We start from the raw sequence: 23,921 nt of genomic DNA, 5'->3' as shown, positions 1-23,921 counted from the left end.
AGTAATGAGGAATTAAGGTGAATGCCAACCATTCTGCAAGCATTCTGGTCACTGAGCAGAGAGGTCAATTTGAATTCTTAATCCTAGAGAAAAGTAGGAGGTACCAGATGCCAGGCTGGGCAGTGGTGTCAGGAATGGTGACACAGGCACACGGTATGTGGCCTGCATGTGTCTGGCCACGTGAGATGACAGAAGGCAGTTGCAGAGCTCAGAGGTGGCCCAATAGGAAGGAGCCTGTGTGCCATGCCTGCGTGGTTGCACTTCCTCCCAGGGGTTATGCCAGCCACTGAAGAATGCTAGATGGGTAAGAGGCATGATCAGAGTGGGAAGTTTCAGAAAGATCCTGCATGATTGCACTTTGATGGGATGGTGGATTAGTTTCCTAGGGCTGCTGTATCAAATTACCACAAATTTGGTGGCTTAAAACAACAGGCACTGATAATCTCCTAGTTCTGAGGATGGAAATCTCGTATCAATGTGAAGGTAGGGACGTGCTACCCCAAAGGCCGTGGAGACAATCTGTCCTCGTCTTCCAGTTCCTGGTGGTTCTGGGCTTTCCTTGGTTTGTGGTAGCATCTCTCCAATCCCTGCCTCTCTCTTCACATGGCCCTCTTCCCTGTGTCTGTGGCTTCTCCTCTTTTTATAAGGACACTAGTCATTGGATTTAGAACCCACCCTAAATCCAGGTTGATTGCATCTTGAGATCCTTAGTTATATCATCTACAAAGACCCTACTTCCAAATAAGCTCACATTCTGAGGTTACAGGTGGAATGAATTTTGGGGGCATGCTATCAACCAACTACAGGTGGGGAGAAGTTGGGAGAGGTCCAGATAATCAGATTCTGGAAGGATCTGGGAAGGTGTTATAATGAGACACCTACGAGGAGACAGAATGAGTACATGGGTAGGATGGGGTGGGAGACAGTTTCTAGGAAATGTGTGTTTAGGGAAAATGAGGGAGGAAGTGGTAAAAAGAAGTTTGAGGGGTTATGGAATGAAAAAAAAATGAATCTTCACAAAATTTGCATGCTGCCCATCTAGGTGTTTTCTATCATTTATGTCCTAGCTCGTATGCCACTCTTCCTCCTGTAAAAATGGCTGATCACATTTTTTTTTCCGCCTTACTTTACATCTAGCACTGTGCTAAGAGTGTTACCAGTATTATCTCATTTAATTCTTAGTCTTCAGAAACAGGTACTATCCTGATCACCCCCCACCCCACCGTAAAGACCAAACAATGGAGTCTTGGAGAGGCCAAGTGATATGCTAGTAGAGAAATGGAGGAGCTAGGACTTGAACCACACAAGCACACTCCAAAGCCAGCACTCCTGAACACTCACACATCACATGCCCCCACTGCATCCCCATCAGTAGTTAGTTATTTCTCCTTCTTTGAACTCCCATACCACGTGAGATCTATTTCTCTTTTGGGCCTTGTCAATTTATAACTAGTTTATTTTCTTTATAAAGTTTATTTATTTACTATGAGAGAGAGAGAGAGTGATGAAGGAGGGACAGAGAGAGAGAGAATCCCAAGCAGCCTCTGCACTGCCAGCGCAGAGCCTGACACAGGGCTCGAACTCATGAACTGTGAGATAATGACCTGAGCCAAAACCAAGAGTCAAATGCTGAACCGACTGAGCCACCCAGGTGCCCCTAACTAGTTTCTTTTTGTATAGATTTGTGTGCAAGTCTTGAGGGCAGGATCTGGACCTGTTTCAACTTTTGCATGGTGCCCCCAGTGTCTTGTACCTTACATTGCACAAAGATCATATTCCTGTGTGTTCATTGAACAAAGGGATATTATTAATTCAAGCCACAATTATATGTCCATCCTGGATGAGATACAAAGAAACATACAATTATGGAACAGTTTGTTGTGTGCCAAGATTGAGGTGAGCATGAGGACCTTTGGGATGAGTCTAAGAGGAGCACTTAGCTCAGATTGGGAGGGGAGTGGAGGGTAGGTTCCGACCAGGGTAGCTTTCTGGGACTGAGGCCTGAGCCACACCTGAGGGGATGGGTAGGGGTAGCCAGGGGAAGGTTCCAGGCAGAGACAAGAGCTCCACATGTGGCTCAGAATGGCTGGAGATGGGGAAAGAAATAAACTTGGGTGGGTAGGTGGTGGCAAAGCCATCAGAACCTTTTCTGTTGTGCTGTGGAGTTTGACCTTTTTTCAGAGGAAACATCTGAAAGATTTTAGAGAGTTAAAGAATTGAAGAACCAAACCCAAGTTTTGGGGACAGCTGTCTGGCAGCATGGTGGGGGATGGGTTAAGGGGGATTAGACTGGAGGCAGGAGGCTATTTGAGAGCAGCTGTGAATCTGTGAGGAGAGTGTGGGCCGTGGGAAGTGGGGCAAGGGCCCTGGGGTAGAGGGGCGAGAAGTGGAGATCACTAGAAGCTAGGATCAAAAGAACCTGGTTGCAGATGGAGGAGTCGGGGAAGGAGGGAGGCAGGAATGACTCCTGCAGTGGTCACAGGGGAGCAGCTTGTGGTGGGAGGGACGTTAATGATTTGATTTGGGACTTGATAAGTTCAGGACTCCGGGTGCAGATGTCTGAAGGGTGGCTGGGTTACCCAAGTAACAGGGCAGGCAGCCTCTGTTCGGAAAGAATGAATTGGAATTTGGAATTTGGAAATCACTGAGCTGGGAAGACTTTAAACAAAACAACGAAAGCAATACCTTTAAGGGAAACACTTGACAAATTTGACGCATCAATATATGGAAAGCTTCTGTCGCAAAGAAGGTTAACAAAAGTAAATACAAGTGAAGACGTGGGGCTGGGAGAATCCACTTGCAACACAAGCATATACTTGTCAAAGCATTTAGGGTACTAATCAATGGGGATAAGGGACACATTCCTACACTGACACAAACGAGGAAGGAAATGAACTGGCAGTTCTCAGGGGAACTAGAAATTGTCAATGAACGTATGAAAAGATGCTCAGTTTCACCTGTAATTAGCAATGTGCAAGTTAAGCAACAATGGATGTTATTTTACTCCGGAAGGATTGGTGAAATAAACAGTTTAAGGGGAGCAGGAAAGGGGTCTTTGTTCATAGAAAGGTACAAACCACACTGAGAATAAACTGCAATGTCAACTTCTGAGGGCAAAGGGGGGAGTGGTTGCTAGGGAAACCTGACTTTTATCTGTGATGTTTAAATTGTTTAGCAGGAGAATGTGTTCATGCATTGCTTGTATATTTAAAATTAATAAAGAAAGAAATCATTGCCTCCCCCTCATCTTACATTATTGGGTAATTACAAGGAGTCATGACGTGTGTTACTCATTGTTGCTTTCACAGCAGCAAGAAAGACTCACGATGTGCATTACTAATTCGGCTATCTTTCCACCATATTTTAATGATTAGTGATACAGAATCTGGAAGTAAAGGAAATACCAGTTAAGAGGGAAAATAGAGTCTAGAGCAGGGCTTTTCAAGAAAAGCACCATTATTTGCTGGCTGGGTTGACAACATTTCTGTGTTGTTAGAGGCCATCCTGTGCCATGGGAGATATTCAGCAACACTGCTGTCCTCTGCCCACCTCCTGAGTTGGGACGAACCACTGGTCTAGGCAAAGCTCAGAAAAAGAACTTAGGCTTCCCAACTCAGCCCAATTCCACTTATAGAAGAAAAAAAAATAGGGACTTAATTATTGCATGGTAGTACTTTGCTATCCCCTACACCACTGTTGCATATTCCTTGACAACATTGTATTTTATTGCTTTTTCTTATCTTTGTATCTTAAATATATTTCCCATGCCCAGGTAGGGGCAACTCTTTGCCTGGCATGGCTCAGTGGATTTTGAGCCTGCAAGGTAGCTTAGAGCCATGAGATGATGGAAAGAAAGTGGTTATTTTGTCCATTGAACATTATCAAGGGTTTTTGGGCAGAAGATGATTCCAGTGGATGCACTTGGTTTCCAGTCATAGATGCACTACGGCTCTTGGCTCTTGGGTGTAACAGAAACCCACACAAACTAGCCTAAACCAAAAGCAGGAATCGGTCACCAGGAGATGACAACTTGTTGAAGGGCCCCGCATGGGGAGCGCATGCATGCAAGATCAGAGCGCTGGAAACCAAGTCTGAGTGAGAGCGGAGTCTGTCTTTTAAGGGCCCTGTCAGCCGTGTTAGGGAGTGAGCACTGTTTGTCCAGAGAAGAAGAGCTCTTAGGTCACAGATCACCCGGGCCTGGAGGCTATTTTGGGGAGCAAGAGCAGGGTGAGGAGGAATCTGTTAAGTAGGTGCCAGCAGCCCTGAGCAAGAAAGTGGCCCAGCTGACTGATGACAGTGTGGATAGAGCAAGTAGCTGGATCCCAAGGAAACCAGACAGTGGGTTCAGCTGGAAGTGGGGCCTGGGTGACACGTATGCAGTGCAATTGTCCTTTTGCACACAGTGAAGAGGAATATACCCTTGAAAGTTTAGGCATCTAGGGGACATTAATGGAACCAGTGTCCTCTAACTCAGAGAAAGTGACACCAGCATGGCACGGTGTGCACTCTCACCTACTTACAAAAGTTGCTGGGAGCACACTGGCGGGCAAGATGGGGAAGTGCTAGCATGGAGAGCCCTTGTGTTTTCTATTGCATTCTTCTGTTCCTCAATTTTTTTTAAAGGTTATTTATTTTGAGAGACAAAGACAGTGCAAGTGGGGGAGGGGCGGGGGGGAGGGGGAGAATCCCAAGCAGGTTCTCCACTGTCAGCACGGAGCCCAATGTGGAGCTCGATCTCACAAAACCGTGAGATCGTGACCTGAGCCAATACCAAGAGTCAGACGCTGCACCACCGACTGAGCCACGCAGGTGCCCCCTCAAATTTTAAGTCTAAAATAAAAACAAGATAAGTGCGTAAATTTATAAAATAAGAGAGTATCTGACTTTCTTATATGGAACGAAGATTACAACTGTATAGTCAAGGAGTTCCAAAACCATTCTGAGGGATGGGAAATGTAACTCCCTGAGGTGTTAAGCTATTCAGAGTCACCAGTTAAACACATACACATGTTTACATTCTGGTGTGTTGTTTTACAAAATCTCATTTTCAAGTTGCATCTCCCAGTGTCTAAGTCTGGTATTTCCTTAGGTCTTGGTCAAAATTTGAGTGAGTATTTGCTTTGTAGGCATCATGGTTTCAGCAAACCCACTGTGTGCCGTCCAGTCCCCACGGACAGGAGCTCCGTGTGGACAATCTAGTGGGAAAAGACAGTCCCGTAAAAGATGTATGAGAAGCAATGGAAGGAAAATCCTTTTTCCCCTCCTGGGAGTTCTAGCTCGTACCTAGAAAAATCTGCAATCCTGAAATTTGAGGAATTGCCTGTGAATGATAAACTGTCAGACTGGCAAGTGTTTCATGTAGACTCTCCCTCAAAGGGTTGGGCATTCTTATCCCTTTTCCCTTTGTCAGCTGCATTGCAGGAAATCTTTTTGGTAAGATGGCACTTGGAAATAACAAAAGTAAAATGCTTTTTTGGTATTTTATCGGACAGCTTTTGAGATTAGTTTAATGTTACTTGTGTGCTGTGAGTTTTAAGTTCCGATGAGCTGAATATTTAAGCAGATACAAGACTTTCACAGTTACTGAGAGTTACTTTTATTTATTATTAAGTAAAAAACAAAAAATCTACAACTCAGTATTTTCACCATTGGGCTTTAGAGACTGCTAAGATGTTTTTTTCATAATAATTCTTTCATATATGCCTGTTTGACATCAAACACATATGCGCACTTATAGACAGGGTCAAATTTTACTTGTGTATTAATTAAAACAGGATTATATGCACTCAAACGGACAGGTCGAACTATACTTATGCACTAATTAAACTATTATTCTATGCACTTGAATGTAATGTGTTACTTAATGTTCAAAATCACCTTTATAGCATGCTTTAGGTTGGAGGAAAATAAGCAATCAAAAGAGGCATGAGTCTCTCCCCAACCCCCCATTCCTTCCCCCAGAACTCAGAATCCTCTTAATTGGCACAGATCCCTACAGGGAACCAATGTGACAATTAGAAGTCTGCCCTCATTATCAGAGGCTCAAAGGAATACAAGGTGTTGGAAAATACTCTTATTTTCTCAGTCCCATTGTAAGCAATCCTTGGACACAGCATGCAGAGGCTCTCTAGAAAGCCATGTGCACAGTGAAAGGGATGCTTCTTATCCCAGGGAGGAATGGATGAGCAGCCGGAAGGATGCAAACTGCTAGACCCCCTCCCCCCTCCCCCTGGTTGTTTTGTTTGCCCTTGTCCATCCCTCACTGTGCCTTGAAGTGCCCACTGCTTATGGTTCCTAACCCTCATTCCCTGCGAGGCAGTGGTTTTTATTCACACTGTGTGCACAAAAGTCTCAGGTTCCGAGGAGAGCTCAGACCTCCCATCCCTTACACCCAGAGCTGCTCTGATTCTCTGTACATTTTGATTTTGTGTAAAATGTAATCTGAAACTAGGGTTGCCTTGGGGGGGGGGCGGGGGATGAACAAAGACAGCCAACTTCAGCTTTCAGATGTAAATGACCACCATGAGAATGTTCCAGTCATACCTGGGCCACTTGGGAACAGTTCTCAGGTCTGTGGCAAGTGAGGCAAGGAGTGGAGGCACCCCAGGAAGAAAGCAGTAAATCTGGGGACTCAAGAAGACAACAGTCGTCTCATTCCCAGAGGGTGGTTAGGTTCTGGGATTACATAAATCCACTCTCCTCCTACCCTGCATGAAGGAAAGATGAAAGAGCCAGAGGAAAATTAAAGGGCCACTTAGCCCGTTGAGCAGGGCCGAAAGATTTTGCTGTCTGGTTTCTGGAAAGGAAGGATTGGTCTACTTGGGGATGATCAAATGCACAGCGTCCAAATGTGTTGTTTCTCCCTTGGCACCCAGTGACCATATGCTGTCCTCCAGGGGATGTCCACTCCTAACCATGTGTCGGGAAAAACTATCTGATTAAATAGTCACCCAGGGTATGGATGTCTCCCAGTGTACCCACGACTACCTGGGTGCCTGTTATCTTCAGTGAATCTTGATAAGTGGAATCTCAGGCAAAGTTGGAAGATGGCATGAATATCCTACTGCATAGGGAAGGGGTTTGTACCACAGTGCCTGGCAAAGCCCCAGGGTCTGAGCCATCATTCTTGCCACCGGAGGATCCATGGAAATCCCTTACGAGGAAGCTGGCACCTTACCAATCTGGGTTTCCTGGGACATGGGTAGGTGGCCTCTGAGTAGTGCCCTCCCCCAGCCAACCCCCAAGTGTCCTTTCTTCCTCAGCTTTAGTATCTACCCTAGTCCTTGCTCCAAATCGTGATTCAGAGATGACCCCGGTTTCTTCCTCTGCTTCTTGGGTCTTTTCCCAGTGTCAGCCTGGACCAGGAAGTAACTCTCCAGCCCAGCCTAGGACCTTGTGCTCAGGTGCTGGCATGAGCTCAGAGGAACCCCCCACCCACTACTTCACACCCCCCGAGTCACTGTCTCTTTTGTCAGCTTATAGGAACAGAAACACTTCCACAAGATTTTGTTTCTTTACTGCAGGATGCCCAAAGTTTTTATTTCAACCAACTCACTGACATGAGGAACACTTTCAAAATGTCTCTTCTGTGCTGTCTGTGGATACGAAGCAAATGACGAAAAAATTGTTGACATTTGCTCTTACCCCAAAGCAACTCAAATGGAATACACTTAATTTCATGTCTCATTTTGATTTAATTAAAATTTAATATTTGATAAAAAGAAATAAGTGTTCTATGCATATGTAAATGATGGGGCATATTAATAAAGCCTTTTCACAACTTAAGAATTAGAACACCTGGGCGTGCCTGGGTGGCTCAGCCAGTTAAGTGTCCAGCTTTGGCTCAGGTCATGATCTCACAGTTCATGAGTTCAAGCCCCACATCTGCTCTGTCTCCCTCTCCCTCTCTGCCCCTCCCCTGCTCATTCTCTCTCTTTCTTTCTCTCTCTGAAAAATAAATAAATAAACTTTAAAAAGAAGAATTAGAACAACTGAAAGTGCAGGTGCCTATGTCCCCACCCCCCGGCTCGTCTTCCTGATTTCTTGCTATTATTTTCCCCAGCATTTGTTACGAACGTTGTCAAACATACAGGAAGGTTGAAAGAATTTCATTGTGAACATTAACGTTATTTTCAAAGTAAAAATGTCTTCCAATGTTGAAGACAGAGTTTCAGCAACGTAGGACTCTGTCAATGCTGGTTGTTTCTTATTCAAGTGGGTAGTTAGGAGTTCACTTCACCTTGTGGGCTGTGAATCCTCAGATGAAAGGCTCTTTACAAGCACGAGTCACTGCCAAAATGCAGCTGATTTGAAGGTAGGCAGAGTAAATCCACTAATATTTGCTAGATCTGCTCCGTGCATGTAAGAGGAAGTATTTTTGGAAGAGTATGCAGCTTTTTATGTAACAAAGAAGTCATCAGGGCGCTGGGCTGGCATTTTACTCACTTCCTTTCAGTAGACTGCTCACTTTGATAAATGCAGACCTTTCATGGGTGAATGTTTTTAATATTTTAGTCACTTTTTCCTTCTCACAGGCATACTTTATTTCAGCAGTCTCTTGCTTTTGCTACCTTTTCAATAGATAATTATGTCTCAAGTTTTTTTTTTTTTTCCTTGCCCACCAAACCACATTTCTTCTTAATGTTCATTGTGGCTAATGGCCTGCTCACATTTGAGTAACCTTTTAGATAATTCTTCTCAGGGAGCCACATGGCATTTTCTTAGCATAATGTTTACCTATTTTGCAAGTACTCCTTGAGGAGGAAAAATGGATTACCTGATGGAGTTGGTATTTGCAGGTAAAGAGCGGCAAATGTGGGCAATTATTGACAAATGATAGTGGGCCTTCTGTGCCCCTGGTTCAATTCCGGAGTCCATTACTGCGTGCAGAGTGCTTTGTGGGGGGGGACTGGAAAAGAGGCCCCCAATGTCTCCTTTCCTATGCTTTCTTTTTTTCCAAAAAGAAGAGACAGAGAGAGAGGCCACAACCAAACCTGTACAATGGAACTGTAGTGAGGGGCTAGGAAGCGGTCCTAATTTTGTATTTGGGGTCCATTTTTCAGTATGTATCTGTGATGCTCTAGAATAGGGGTTCTGCCCCTGAGGCCTGGGGACCCCTAGGTCAGAGTTTCTGGAATTCGTCTACAGGCCAAATGTATTAGGATCCCCTGACAATGTCTGTTAACAGGCAGGCTCCTGGGCTTCATCTGTAGATCGCTTAGATTACTCTCGTAGAAACTAGGGTTTGGGAATCTGCATCATCGTCGAGCTCTCTGGCTGCACTTTATAGTGTACTAAAGTTTGGGAACCACTTCTCCATAGCTTCAGGGTTTGAAATTTCCTGAAATTGTATCCAAATATTTTTGTGGTTCGCATATGAACATTTTCCCCTGACAGTCAAAATATTTGGAACTACTACTCTAGAAAATAGAATCCGTGGGCCCTCAAGGAATTAATCCTGCTGTGTTACAGTTTGGGATTGAGTGGCTCAGCTTCTGCGGGAAATGGCACCCAGAGAGGCTTGATGGCCAGAAGAACTTGCCAGAACCAAGCCCCAGCGCTCCCCTCGCTAGACCATCAGTGACGAGGACCTCAACAATTATTCTTCCAATACTCAGTTCTGATCATATTACCTCTCAGTCCAAAATGTCACCTGCCCCCCACTGCTTAATGGTTTTGTAGCATTCTGGGCCAGGTCGGTCCCTACCCTGGTTTTCATTATGTTCCTTCCCGTCGTCCTCACCCCAGCCAAGCTGAGCCACTCACCTTCCCATCCTTTGTGTCATGTGGTTTGAAAAGGCTGCAGGGTAAGACACACCTGCACTCCCGCCCTGGCACTGCCACTTGTCAGCTGTGTGACTCTAGACAAGTGGCTTAATCACCTTGAGTCTCAATTTCATCCATAATCACATAAGAATAATTGTACCTCCCTCAGCAAAAGTTGGGGAGCTCAGCCGTGTGTCTGGCACACAAGAAGAGCTTGAATACTGGCCCTGTCCCTTCTGTCCCTCTGCCTTCCCCCGTTCCCTCTGAGTCCCAAACCTATCATCTCCCAGAAGTTTCCTTGGGTCTCCCAACACTTCCCCTGCAAGAGGCCCTCTGTGTCTCCTCTGAGTACAGGTAACATTTTATTTTTATCTCTCTCAGCCATTTACCCGTCCCTACTTTGTGTGACTTTTAGGTACACAAAAAGTCTTACCTGCCCTGCTCCCTGTGGGCAGGATTCCTGTCTCATTATCCCCACGGACCCAGACAAAAAGGTGCTTTTTGCACTTAAAAGGTGCTCAACTGCAAGTTTATTTTAGAGAGAGAGAGCAAGAGCAAGGGAGGGGCAGAGAGAGAGGGTGATGGAGAGAATCCCAAGCAGGCTCCACACTGCCAGCACAGAGCCCCACACGGGGATCAAGCTCACGAATCAGGAGAGATCACGACCTGAGCTGAAATCAAGAGACAGACGCTTAACTGACTGAACCACCCAGGCATCCCTATTTGATGTTTATTATGCACTAGTCACTGTGTGAAGATCTGTCCCTGATCAAACCTTCGCAATGGCTTTGACTCGGTTCTCCAACACCCCCAATTTAAAGGTGAGAACTAGAGGCTTAACGAGGTGAAGAAAATATGCTCAAAGTCCCACAGTTAGAGGATGTAAAACCAGATAGAGCTCATGTCTTGAAGGGTTATGCTGTGCTGATGTCCCTGCCCTACCCTGGCCCACTCTTTTAAGTCTTACAAAGGTCCTTTCATTGTCCATTCTTTAAATTAAGGACGGCTTGGCGACATAGCAGCCTCAATTAAAAAATAGTATTTTCAGAACTCTTCCTGAAAATGTTTTCCTAATGGAGGATAATACTTCCATGAGATTATATCATTTAAAGAATATTTAATTTGAATTAATAAAACCCTGAACATAATGCTGTCTAGACGACAAAGCCTTGGAGAATATCAGCCACTCTCTTGGAAGTGCCAGGCCCTTCACGAATACCAGCAAGAAAAAAGAAAGCATTTTCTCTAGAATAATTCATCCCTGTTCCTTCTGCAGTGAGAAATCATCAAAGTTGTTGACACTCCAAAGAGAATCTCGCTTTCCACAGGAAATAATAAGTGGAAAACAGCCATCCTAGGCTGCTGGAGAGAGCAGCTGACGGCTCTACCCAAGGCCTCCAGTTTGAATCAAGCTGTGTTATTTGTGCAACATCAAAAGGGGAAGCTCAAATCTACTGCACTGAGACCAAAGGTGATTGTAACATATGGTCTTACTACCGAGTCTGAGAATCCTGGGTGCGATATTAATGCCAACCTTGGCCTGATTTGTACTGCACTTCAGTAGAAGTTCCTTGTATTCAAGAGCCTCGGCATGGTATTAAGACTGAACAGTCTTTATATTTTGTTGACACCTGGACCCCTTAACGTAATTATGGTCACCCATTAAAATGACGTCCAGCAGGGGGAAATTTTATGTATGCCTTTTTTTTTTTTTTTTTTTAGCCAGAGATCAAATGTATCCACATGCAAAGATTTCACTTGCAGTTTTAAGGACAAATGACTACAAAGAAATGTGTTTTTAATCTATTTATTATTGTGTATTGTCCGTATGAGATACTAGAGTGTAGACTATGCCTTATACCCAGGGAAAGTTAGATAACCAAATGTTCTTTTTCAGGAGCTCATACATCAGGGGCTGTGTCACTAGAACATAACCAAGAGATTGCTGTCCCCCCACAACAGAGCAAGGTTGAGCTTTATTTGTCAACATTCAAATTAGTCCTAAAAGTTTCACTAGTTAGCTCAAGGGATTTTAGAAGTAATTTTTCATTGGCAAAATGAGTTAGGGTACAGTTTGTCCAGGAAGCCTATGTAGGCACCTTTGCCTTTGTCTGCAGAAGGTAAAATAATCAGAAAAATGTTGAGGACTTTTAGCACAGGGTGCATGTCTGTGTTTGAGGCTGCTGATAATGAGTGTTTGCTCAGGGAAGAGACGGGGCTTTACTGTCACTGCACCGTGGCTCCAGGGACAATGTCCTCTAGTCCTCACTCTGTCCCATGGTTAGAGGCTCCAAAGAACCCAATAACTTTGAGTACCTAAATCTAGGCTTGTATGCGTGGAGTGTATTTTCAGTGATTTAAGTGCAATGTTGGCTGTAACTTCCCAGGGAATCTCCCCAGGCATCCCCACAGAGCACCATGAACCCTTTGCCAATTGAGGCATCTGGGCAGCTCAGTCAGTTAAATATCCGCCTCTTGATTTCGACTCAGGTCAGGATCTCACAGGTGGTGAAATCGAGCCCCACGTTGGGCTCCACACTGAGGGCAGAGAGCCTGCTTGGGATTCTCTCTTTTTCTCTCTCTCTGCGCCTCCCCAACTCGCATGTGCTCTCTCTCTCTCTCTAAAATAAACTTTGAAAGAAACCCTTGCCAATTATATACAAGTATAAAGTGAGAGCAGCTCTCGCTTCCTCTTTATTTTCATGCAGGCATCTACCAAATATTTATCAACCATCTACTAGGCTCAGTGCCCTGAAAGGGTAGGTGCTGGATTGTGGGAGCAAAGGGTGTAAGATAAGATAAGTCTTTGTGTGCAGGTGCTCACGTGTCATTTGGATTTGCCCTCACGGCTTCTATTACAAATGAGGGCACAGTAACATGAACCGAAACCTTTCCCCTGTGAAAACTCTTGCAGCTCCTGCCACTTGCTCCTCCATCCTATAGATCTGGTAGGTGCCATCAGGCTGGGAAATAGTTACCTGATTCTCCTTCCTTGTTCTGACTGCCTCTGCTTTTGCCCTCAAGAAAGGTACCTTGAGCATCCCTGCCCCTCAGCACAGTCCCTGCCATACACAATAGTGTTCATCTGTCATAATCAGAATGAGTTAGTGGCGATGTTTAAAAACTGGCTCTTTTAAGAAAATGAAGTATATATACACACACGTTTATTAAAAATTTTGCTGATATAGAGGACAGGTAGCGCACAGTTTACAAATCACATATACATCTTTTTTGTTATAAATTCCATAAAGTTGATAGATTTTTTTCATAGAATGTCGATGTTAATTTCTGCCAAATTTTTGTGTTTTGCAACCTGTGGCTGCAGTGGACAGAATGCAATTCAAATTGCATATTGTTTGGTATTTTCATTTCCCTTAACTGGTAAGATAAAAGTGAACCCATGAAGGCACGTGTTAGAACTCCACTCATTCTTCCATGTTGAATTGGGCGAAGTGTTCTGAACCCTGGAAGAATGTTTCCTCAAAGCTTTGTGCTTGTTCCAAATGCAACAGGTACAGAAATGACAGCCTATTGCAGAATAACTGCATTATTAACATTTTCCCTATCACTTCCTAAAGAACAGACAATTAAAAAAAATAGTAAATCCAGGCCAGATTTCTATTAATTCCCAGGGTATAATTACTCCCACCACAGCTGGTCGCCAGCTACCAGTGTGATTTCCCACTGAACGAGCAGTTGGGAAGAGATGTTCAGTGCTGTATTTCCATCATATAGATTCAGTACACATCAGTTACCTCAAAAGCACAGAGAAGAGTATAATGTAGTAAAATAATTAGGATGATGATGCTATCAGTGTTTATTGCCTTTTTCTTTAATGTAACTGATTTAATCAATCACTGAAAGTATAGCAGTGTTCTCTCACAAGCCAGTACGGGCTGGCCCCAGCGTGCCAGAATGGATGTGAGTTAGGTGGTGGATTTAAGATTCTCTTTGCAAGAGAGGATGGGCCTACTCCATTTGGTAGGTCCTAGATAAGGGATTCTTGCTGGGGTTTACCTGTTCAAAGATCAAGAGTGACATGGTCCTGAGAGAGTTCCTCTGGGAGTTTTATGCTTTGAGATCCCCTCTATCTGCAAAGAGAGGGTTCCATTAGAACTTACCTTACTTGACTCCTTTCTAATACATTTGCTTATTTTAAAAATAGTTCTAGCAATTTGTGTTCATGATCTATTTCCGCTTTACAAATGATCTAAAACTTAGTAGCTTAAAAGAACACGTACTCATTTTTTCACACAGTTTCTGAGAGTCCAGTGTCTGGGGGTGGCTTAGATGGGAGGTTCTGGCTCAGTCTCTCTCACCAGGCTGCAGTTGGCATGTCAGCCAAGTTTAGAGTAACTGAAGGCCTGACTGGTACTGGACGACCTGCCTCTAAGATGACTCAGCACATGGCTATTCCCCTTGCTACGCGGACCTCTCCATAGGGCCACTGGAATGTCCTCACAATGTCTCTGCCAGAGCCAGAGATCCAAGATGGAGCACGCAGGAGACCACGGAGGCTTTTATGATCTCATCTCAGAAACCACATGCCACCACTTCAGCTTTAGTCTGTGCATCAGAAGTGAGTCTCTATGTTCAGCTCACTCAAGGAGAGGGAAATTAGGCTCCACCTTTTGAAGGTGGTGTCAAAGAATTTGTGGGCATATTTTGAACCACCACATACCATAGTTTTATATAACTTTAGTTCATTCTAATTTATGTTTTCAAATTTTAGGATTTTTATTTTACTTTTTAATAGTTCCTTAAATTATCTATGTTTTGTTTTCATAGATACCATTACCTTTTGTTCATTCTAAAATCTTGTTAAGTAACTTAATTTTTTTTTTTTATTTTAGAAAGAGAGAGTGCAAATGAGGGAGAGGGGTAGAAGGAGGGAGAAGAGAATCCCAAGCAGGTTCCACACTCAGCATGGAGTCCTACTTGGGGTTCAATCCCAGGACCCTGGGATCATGAACTGAGCCAAAATCAAGAGTCAGATGCTCAACTGACTCAACTGACCCACTGAACCATGCAGGTGCCCCTTGCTTTGTGACTTTTATCGTTAATATTCTTAATTTATATTGTTTGAAACTTTCGATTTTATGCGATTGAGCTTTGGGTTTTCATTTGTATTATCACGTGATTTTTTATTTCAACTATAATGATCTTTCAATAATTGGATTTATTCCTAGCTCATTGTACTCTCCCTGCTTATCTCTCCTCGTCTATCTTCTTGACTTGAAACTTTCTACATTTTATATTTTAGTTGTTGCAGACTGACCCAATTTGATTACACAGATTTTTTTGATAACTGTGAGGCCTTTCGATAATTATTGGCAACCTCTGACATTTAAAGGTAAATGGGAGCTACATATCTCCACAGCCACACTCTCCAGTGGTATGTTTCCGCAGAAACAAGTCTCAAACTGTGTTTGGCCACGTGTGCAATCATATTAGCAAGCAGGCATAGGCACGAAAGAGCTGCGTGTCCCATCTGTAAACCCAGGGAAGCCTCTACCTGCAACCTTTCCAGCGTTCTGCCCCACATCTTGCCGGGAAGACAAATTCTGGTGCCAACACAACAAACATTCTGATGCCGCTAAACCTGTAGTGGGTTCAGGTGAGAGAATGTCCTGTGGGCACAGGACTGAGAGGAGTTCTGTGCAAAGAGGTTTGTTTCCCTGGCTCCTTGGATTCTCCAACCCTGTTCATACCAGGTTTGAGTTACCTGAATATTTCTGGTCAATGAAAAGTTAATCTCCAAATCCCATAGACCAATTAGTGGTCTCTCAGAGGCAGATTTAGATTGGGATTTTTGAAGGACAGTCACGCTCTGGGCTAAGGATGCTTCATTACAGCTCATCCAATGTTAGGGAAGGAGCGGGACTTTGGGTCAGGGAGCATCAGGTATTAATCAACTACCCTTGGGTTACAGATTAACTCAAGCACTCTGCTTATGTATTGACGTGTGTTATGTTTAATTCCCAAAACGTAACATTTAATTTCTTAAATTTTATTTTACATTATATATTGGTCATTCCTTTTATTCTTTTTATTGAGTTCTTCCTACCTTTAACTTCTTAGTTTCTTTTGTTTTGTGTACTTTTTAAATTTTCACATTTGTTTAACATAGATTTATTATCTGCATTCTATTTTGTTTTACTTTAACGCTGTTTTCGTAATCACTGGCAGTAAGCATGGAGAGGATAGTCCACCACAATAAACAGTAGAAATGGAAAGATATTTTTCCCCGCAGCTGCATCTCCTTAATAAACTTAGTATTTCCTTAAACAGAGGTTCTCCCACCCAAAATTTCCTCTTATTTAATTGTGGAAACGTACAGATTAAAAAGTTTGTAGGCCAAAGAAGAGTCTCCTTTTGGAGAGCCTCATTGGAATCATCGAAGTGGTATTATTCACCTTCCTGTTTCAGTCACACCTTTTGTAATCTAAATTCTGTAATGTAGCTGTGTCAGTCAGGGTTCTCCAGAGGAATGGAACCAATTGGATACATATAGATATATAAGAGGAGATTTATTGTAGGAATTGGTCCACGCAGTTACGGAGGCTGAGAAGTTCCACATCTACCATCAGCAAGCTGGAGACCTAGGAAAGCCAGTGGTATCATCTACTTTGAGGGTCTGAGAACCAGGAGCTCTGATGTCTGAGGGCAGGAAAAGATGGAAGTCACAGCTCACAAGAGAGGGCAAGAATTCACCCTTCCCCCGTTTTTTGGTTCTATTCACGCGCCCAACAGATGGGCTAATGCCCTCCCACACTGGTGAGGACGGATGTCTTTACTCAGTCCACAGATTCAGAAATGTCTTCACAGACACACCCCAAAATAGTGCTTTCCCAGTGACCCCTTAGCCCAGCCAAGTTGACGCATGCCATTAACCATCAGAGTAGCCAAACCAACAATTAACGACAACACACTCAGTTTAAGAGTACTGTCTCAGTCAGGAGGGACCATGTTCTGCTGTAGTAAACCTCAGAATCTCAGGGGCTTTAAATGTCAGCACTGCTTCCTCTCTGGCTGAGTCTTTTTGATGTTTCTGGTCTTTGGGCCAAAGGAAAAGAGTGGGCTCTGGAGGGCCTCCCACTAAAAATGAGATGCTCTGGTTGGAATGATGTGTCACTCTGGCTCACAACTCACTGACTGGATGGGCCTCCTGCCTCCAGGCCACAGTGCTCCAGAAAGGGCAATCCTGCAGGAAACGGGAGAACTGGAGACACTTGGCAAGCACAAGCACCTACCTCAAATGCCTTCCCATGGTGTTGTCATTACGGTTAAAAACCATTCACCAAAATCCATCAGTGAATATTAATTATTGTGGCCATCCTGGTGCCTTCAAACAGCTGCACATAAACTACTCACTGGGTTAATAGACGCTGTCTTTCCTCTTTTGCACATCCCGAATGATGCCAATGATGTGGCGAGCATGTCACTAATCACGCTCGCTCTCTTCCATTCTCACTGTGGCGTTGAATGCTTCCAGAGTCGGGTGTGCTTCTCCCATACTTGTTTATACTAGCTATGCTTACTTTCCTAGTTGCATAACTCAGTTAAATCGGATATAATATTATAAAATACGAGGACACAAAGAAAGAGAAGATCTTCTTTGCTACTGAAAGGGCACCTGGGTGGCTCCGTCAGTTAAGTGTCTGACTCAGGTCATGATTTCGTGAGTTCAAGCCTTGCATCGGGCTCTGTGCTGATGGGGTTCAGAGCCTGCTTGGGATTTTCTCTCTCTCTCTCTGTCCCTCCCCCGCCTCAAAATGAATAAATAAACAAACAGATAAATAAATAGTTGCTGCAGAAATAAGTGTAGGCTTGATCAGTGCCAGTCAAATTTTAATGTGCATAAGAACCACTCAGAGATGGCTTGAAGCAGATTCTGATTCTGATTATACTAGCTCCCAGGTGAGGGTGATACTGCCCGTCGACAGATCACACTGGTAATAGCAAAATATGAGATAGTTACAGACGCTTTCTGGGACATCAGTAATGTCCAGAAGGACGTCCCCTTTAGGTTGTTTTGACCATATCTGGTCCTCTGAAGTCTCCACTTTGCAGACACTTCTCCCGGAGTGCACGGTGGTTGCATTAGAGAGCTGGCTGTGTGGTTGAGGGCATGTGATTTCCACTTTAAGAGAAACATACTCAAAGGAAAGACCTTGACCCTATTGTGAAACGTAGATGTTTGGGGCTAGAAGTCAAATTGTCAGGTGCTCATTTATTGTTTTTAAAGTAATTGTCTACTCAAAACCCTATTCACATTGGCAGACCAGTCATACTGGAGAAGAGCTTCTAGAGCTTCTACCGAGTTACATGGGATGTGTGATTGCCAGTGGAAGCTACCAAGACTCTTTCAGCAATTAAGCAGGCTTTAGGCAGATTCATCTCACAAGATCTCAGTCAGGGCTACCTCGCTGCTCAACTCTAGGGGTGCCTTTTACACAGAATAGGATAGCAGACCTGCAAAATCTCTTGAACCTTGGAGCTTTTTGTGTATTTTGTTTTCTAATACGGGGAAGATTATTAGCTACGGTAGATATTCGACACTTTAGAGTTAATCTGGGCAGAGAGGAAGACGTGCTGAGTGGATTCAAAGCAACATAAATGCTCTTTGCTCTGACATCGCCTTCACACACCTGTGGTCATGGCTGAGGAAATGTATTTTATAGTCACAGAAGGCAAGGGGAGGGAGAATGAATTTTTTCATTGTACTGCTAAATCCTGATAAGCTTGAGGGATTTTCAAAGAATAGTGACAGTGAAATACTTTGGTATGGGGAAACTTGGACCAAGAATGATTTTCATAACGTATTCAGTTGATTAATGATGTATTTGCAACAAAGAATAATTCCAGTCCTCATCTTCTAGACTGCCCAAGGACCACAGAGCTTGCTGCCGTTGGGTAAATCGAGAGATGGCCCCTCTGCCAGCCACCCCAAGTGGGGCAGTCTTGTGGTTTACAAATAAACCCACCTGGAGGCACATCCTCCTCCCACTATGCTCTACCCTCCATATTCCAAACTCCTACCTTGTTCAATTCCACTACGTTTGTAAAGGATCATTACTGACCTAGGTCTAGTCTTGGTTTCTGGCTGCTAATAGGTTCATTGTATGAGTTCCTATCAAATCCCAAACCGGAGTCTGTCTGAAGCATTATTCTTGAGACTGGACTAAAGGAAAGCACGTCCCTTCCACTATTGTGTAGGGAAGGACTTCAGGCAAGAACCTACCAGGCAAGGTATTCCAGAAATCCCAAACTAAGAAGGCTCTGGACCAAATTAAGATGCTTGAATCCCACAGTTTGTTAAATCAATTTAAAATACAAATAAGGAGAAACCAGTGGGGTAGATTAATATAAATCAGGCTAAGGTATCAGCAGGTAGGGCTAGTCTGAATTTGGGCTAGTAAAGTTGATGCATCCTACCCATTGCAGCAGCCTTCCTCAGTGACATCCAGAGCTGGGTTTGAGCAAGGGGACCCACAGGCTGCAGGTGCCTGGGACCATTGACACACTCTCACTCTCCCTGAGAAACATGCTTAACCTGTAGCTGTAGCTTGCCAGTTAGCTGCTAAACAGCTATGGTTTCTAATTGCACTTTTTGGGCAAAGCACCAATGGAGTCAGAATGGGGACACAAGATGTGTCACTAATGGGTGGTTGATGAGAGGGGTCACCCAGCTGTCAGTTCATGACTTGGTCTGTCCATCCTTTCCTAGTTTTAAGTAACATTTACATTTCTGCCATTATATATTCTGCTTTTTATCTTTTGTAGCATTATAGGTTTTTAACTTCCTGTCGGCATTTAGCACACACTATAATTCTGCCCATGCCTCCAAGCCATTTGTTGAATCATTATTTGTACTTAACACATACTGAGTTCCTCTTGCAGCTCACAAGCTGCTTGCTAACTCACTGTCTATGCTTTACATTGCTTATGAATTTATTCCATTTTATTTGTTTTTCTTGTCTTCTTGAGCAAACCTGAGTAATGTCAAATGATACAGCAAATTCATGTCATGCAACAGAATAGGGGGACTGAGAGAAAAACACTGTGAAAAGACATTTTCTGATGCTTAGCCAGTAATTGCTATGGCTTCAGCAAATGGTATATCCCTGATGATTCTTTTTAAGGAAATTCTTTAATTATTGTAATTGTTAGTTGTACATGCTCATTTTAGGCAGTCGGAAAACACAGAAAGGTATAAAGAAGAAAAAAGCACCTTTGATGCCAACAACTTGTGACAATATCAACATTTTGGTGTACTTTATTTTTATTATCTTATTTTAGTAGACGTCTTTCCTCACCTGTTAAGATTGTACATGCATTTCTATATCTTGATCTTTTCCCTAGATTTTATAACATATGCCGCTTCCTAGCTTACTATCAGTTCTTGTAGCCATTTAGTGGTGCAAATATATCTTTTTTAGAGTTTGCAATTTAACAAACCATGTCCTTTTTGGACAATTGGCTGATTCAGATTGTCCACAATGTACATAACACTGCATGAATGGATTTGTGCATAAGGTGTTCTCTTTCATAGTATTATTATATTTTGTATGAGAAATATAATATTTACATATTATATATTATTTTTCTCTCTTTCATATTATTGTTTGTAAAGATGATTTGGGGATAACTGGTTGAAAAGACCTAAATGTTTTTTTCTTGAGATAGATGTTGAAAAATTATATTCCAGTAGGGTTGTTGCAGTTTACAGACCCGAGTAATTGCCTCCTGGTGACACACAGGTGACTCTTGTTCCTCCCCAGTACTAGTAGTAGGAGATCTTCCTTTTTGCTTGTTTCTTAATTTTGACATTCTATGGGACTTCAGTTTTTTGGCATTTAAAACGGTCTGGTATTTTATCGGCATCTTAATTCAAAAGGTAGACAGGGCCTCTCTTCACTTGATTTTTATCTTAACCCAAATGTGTCTTACTGTTTCAGAGGCAATTGTTTTATTAAATATATAGGGCTGGGAGAGGATTTTTCACATTCAGTTTTTTCACTTTGCATGGAGTAAACCATACTTTGATGACAATCGTCAGTGACGACCTAATTCAGCATTTATGCCATCCAGGGTAGAGGCTTGCCATGCGTCCTGGCTATTTAGCTGTGGCCCTCAGAGGATAATTGATGTTCATGAAATCTCCTTTCCCAGTGATTTAAAACCCTCAGTGACACGGCTGCATGCTCACAGGTCAGAACCACACTGAGCCAGAGATGGGCTGGACGACATTTAAAAGAATTCTACTTTTTCCCCTCTACTTCAGCAGGCTTCCCCCTCAAAAAAGTATATACAGTTGACCCTTGAACAACTTATAGGTTAGGGGCACCGGCCCCCTACACAAGTTGAAAATCCACTTATAACTTTTGACTCCCCCAAAACTACTAAGAGCCTGCTGTTCACTACCAAGCCTTCCCCATGACATACCAGCCAATTAACACATATTTTGTATGTTATATGTACTATGTATGTATTCCTAAATAAAGTAAGCTACAGAGAAGAAAATGTTATTAAGAAAATCACAAGGAAGAGAAAATACATCAGCTGTACTGCACTGTATTTATTGAAAAAAAAATCTGCGTGTAAGTGGACCCATGGAGTTCAAACTTGTGTTGTTCATTGGTCCCCGGTACATGTGAGTGCATGTGCATGTTCATGTATGTGTGCATTTCTGTGTCTGATGCTTTCACGTTCGTTTCATAAAAGCACCTGCTCCTTGTAGGATACCAGTGAGCTAGTTAGAGGACAGGTTCATATATCTTGAACCCATTCATATCATCCAATAAACCCTTAAAGAAAAAAATGTGTATCATTTGGAACACAAAAAGCACCCCATCCCTGGTCGCAGTGTACCTTTCTATAAGGTGATATAATCAGAAGTATAGTTCTTAGAAAAATATTTACTGTTCTGTGTACGTCCAAGCAAATTTGGAAGGAAAAAAGAAGAGAAAAGAGAATTATTTCTTTTTTTTTCTTTTTTAATTTTATTTTTTTAATTTGCATCCAAATTAGTTAGCATATAGTGCAACAATGATTTCAGGAGTAGATTCCCCTAATGCCCCCTACCCATTTAGCCCATCCCCCCTTCCACAATCCCTCCCATAACCTTCTGTTTGTTCTCCATATTTAAGAGTCTCTTATTTCTGTTTGGGGTATCCGTGAGGGCACTCGCTAAGTGAGAGAGGGAGCAAACCTTTTCTATATAATGACTTCAGGCAAATTAGAGAAAGGCATTGTTTGCTCGGAGCTCTTTCCTGCCATCTGTAGGGAGTAGTAATACCCTCCAAAGCCACAGTGTCTACTGGGTGATTAGCCCCCTGCAGGTTTGCCTGTGTCTTCTCTACAGTTTTTTCCAGGTCCCCCAGCCCTGAGCATTTTCTCCCTTTCTCTGAGCTCCTAAGCCTATATAAGGCGCTTCCGAGTGAAGGAAACCAGGTATGACACATGATCGAAGATAAGCAGCAGGACTTGGTGACCGCAGGAGGTGGTGGGTCAGGATGGGTGAGGCAGGCAGGGAGAAGGTGAGGATCATTCACCCAGGGCAGCCCCTAACAGGACTGGCTACATAATTTGTGGGACCCCGTGAAACATGCAAATTTGGGGCACCTTATGGAAAAAACTATTTAAAATTTTAAGATGGTGACAGCAGGGCAATTAAAATAAATGTGGGGATCTTGTAAGAGCAGGCAGTGGAGACCGCCCTGACTCCTTTCACTCCCGTTTGCTTGTCACTGCCTCGAGAAACCCCACATGTCTCATGGTTCTGCCCCTGAGCAGTCCTGACCCTCAACACAGACACACACACACACACACACACACACACACACACACACACTCCTGCCAGGATGGCTTTGGGCCTTTCATTTTATTCTCCCTGAGAGAATTGGTACAATGGGAACTACACCTTTCCAGCATTCTTGCTGTAAGGATCAAACTGGATATTCTGTCTCTAAAGACTAACTGCCCGCTTCACTCCTTGTGCCTGTCGAGTGATTGAAACAATTTTCCTTCCCGCGTCCAAAGTCTAGAATGGCTTCATAATGTCTATGTAGCAGAGTCGAAACATTCTGCTTCAACACGCAGAATTCTCTAGAACCTCATTTCATACTCACTGTCTTTACTCTCCTCCCCAGAGAGGCTAAACTATCTTTCACTCAGCCAGCCCTTCTAACACTAAGAATGTTCTGTTGTGATTGAAGTTCGCCTACCTGTCTTCACCTCTCTCTTCAGTTCACGAGTTTCTTTAGGCCGCATCATGTAGCTCTTTCTCTAGATCTTTTCTACTGTAGTGGTCTTCATGCTCCTTTATAGGAGGCTTCGCAGAGAGAATTTTTTGATTGATCGATTAATATTTCCTTTTTTATGTTTTTTTTTTTATTTTTAAGTAATCTCTACACCTGATGTGAGGCTCAAACTCACAATCCCAAGATCAAGAGTTGCACACTCTACCGACTGAGGCAGCCAGGAGCCCCTGTTTTACGTGCGTGTGCGTGTCTGTGGTGCCAAAAACCCGGGATCGAACCAGAGAGAATTTTTTAAACTGTGTACTCTTTTGCACTTTTCAAGTTAACGTTCAAAAAAGTTTCTCAATAAGTCTAAACAGTGGGGAAATATATAACTTATTTATTTAAATAGTGACACTTTACAATAATATTTTTTTTACTTTATTTTTTAATTAATTTTTTTAATATATTTTTGAGAGAGTGACAGAGACAGAGACTGAGCAGGAGACAGGCAGAGAGAGAGGGAGACACAGAATCCGAAGCAGGCTCCAGGCTCTGAGCCGTCAGCACAGAGCATGACGTGGGGCCCGAACCCACGAACCGTGAGATAATGACCTGAGCCAAAGTCGGATGCTCAACCGACTGAGCCACCCAGGCACCCCAATAATATTTTGCTTTAAAATACATATACTCAGGGTGCCTGGGTGGCTCAGTCAGTTAAGTGTCTGACTTCGGCTCAGGTCATGATCTCACCTTCCGTGGGTTCAAGCCTCGCGTCAGGCTCTGTGCTGACAGCCCAGAGCCTGGAGCCTGCTTCGGATTCTGCGTGTCTCTCTCTCCCTCAGCCCTGCTCCCACCTGAGCTCTGTCTTTCTGTCTCTGTCTGAAAAAAATGAATAAACATTAAAAAAAA

At 43.3% G+C, this 23,921-nt stretch overlaps 1 protein-coding gene across 1 annotated transcript in view; it reads left to right on the top strand.

Moving 5' to 3' along the window:
- The window catches only part of HECW1 (HECT, C2 and WW domain containing E3 ubiquitin protein ligase 1), a 400,133-nt gene that overhangs the window by 36,017 nt on the left and 340,195 nt on the right, over positions 1-23,921 (top strand). The gene's annotated exons all lie outside the window — the stretch shown is intronic.

Source organism: Panthera tigris, chromosome A2, assembly GCF_018350195.1.
Source record: "Panthera tigris isolate Pti1 chromosome A2, P.tigris_Pti1_mat1.1, whole genome shotgun sequence".
NCBI lineage: Eukaryota > Metazoa > Chordata > Mammalia > Carnivora > Felidae > Panthera > Panthera tigris.
Note: the sequence above shows the minus strand (reverse complement) of the source record. Positions and strands in the feature narration are given on the sequence as shown.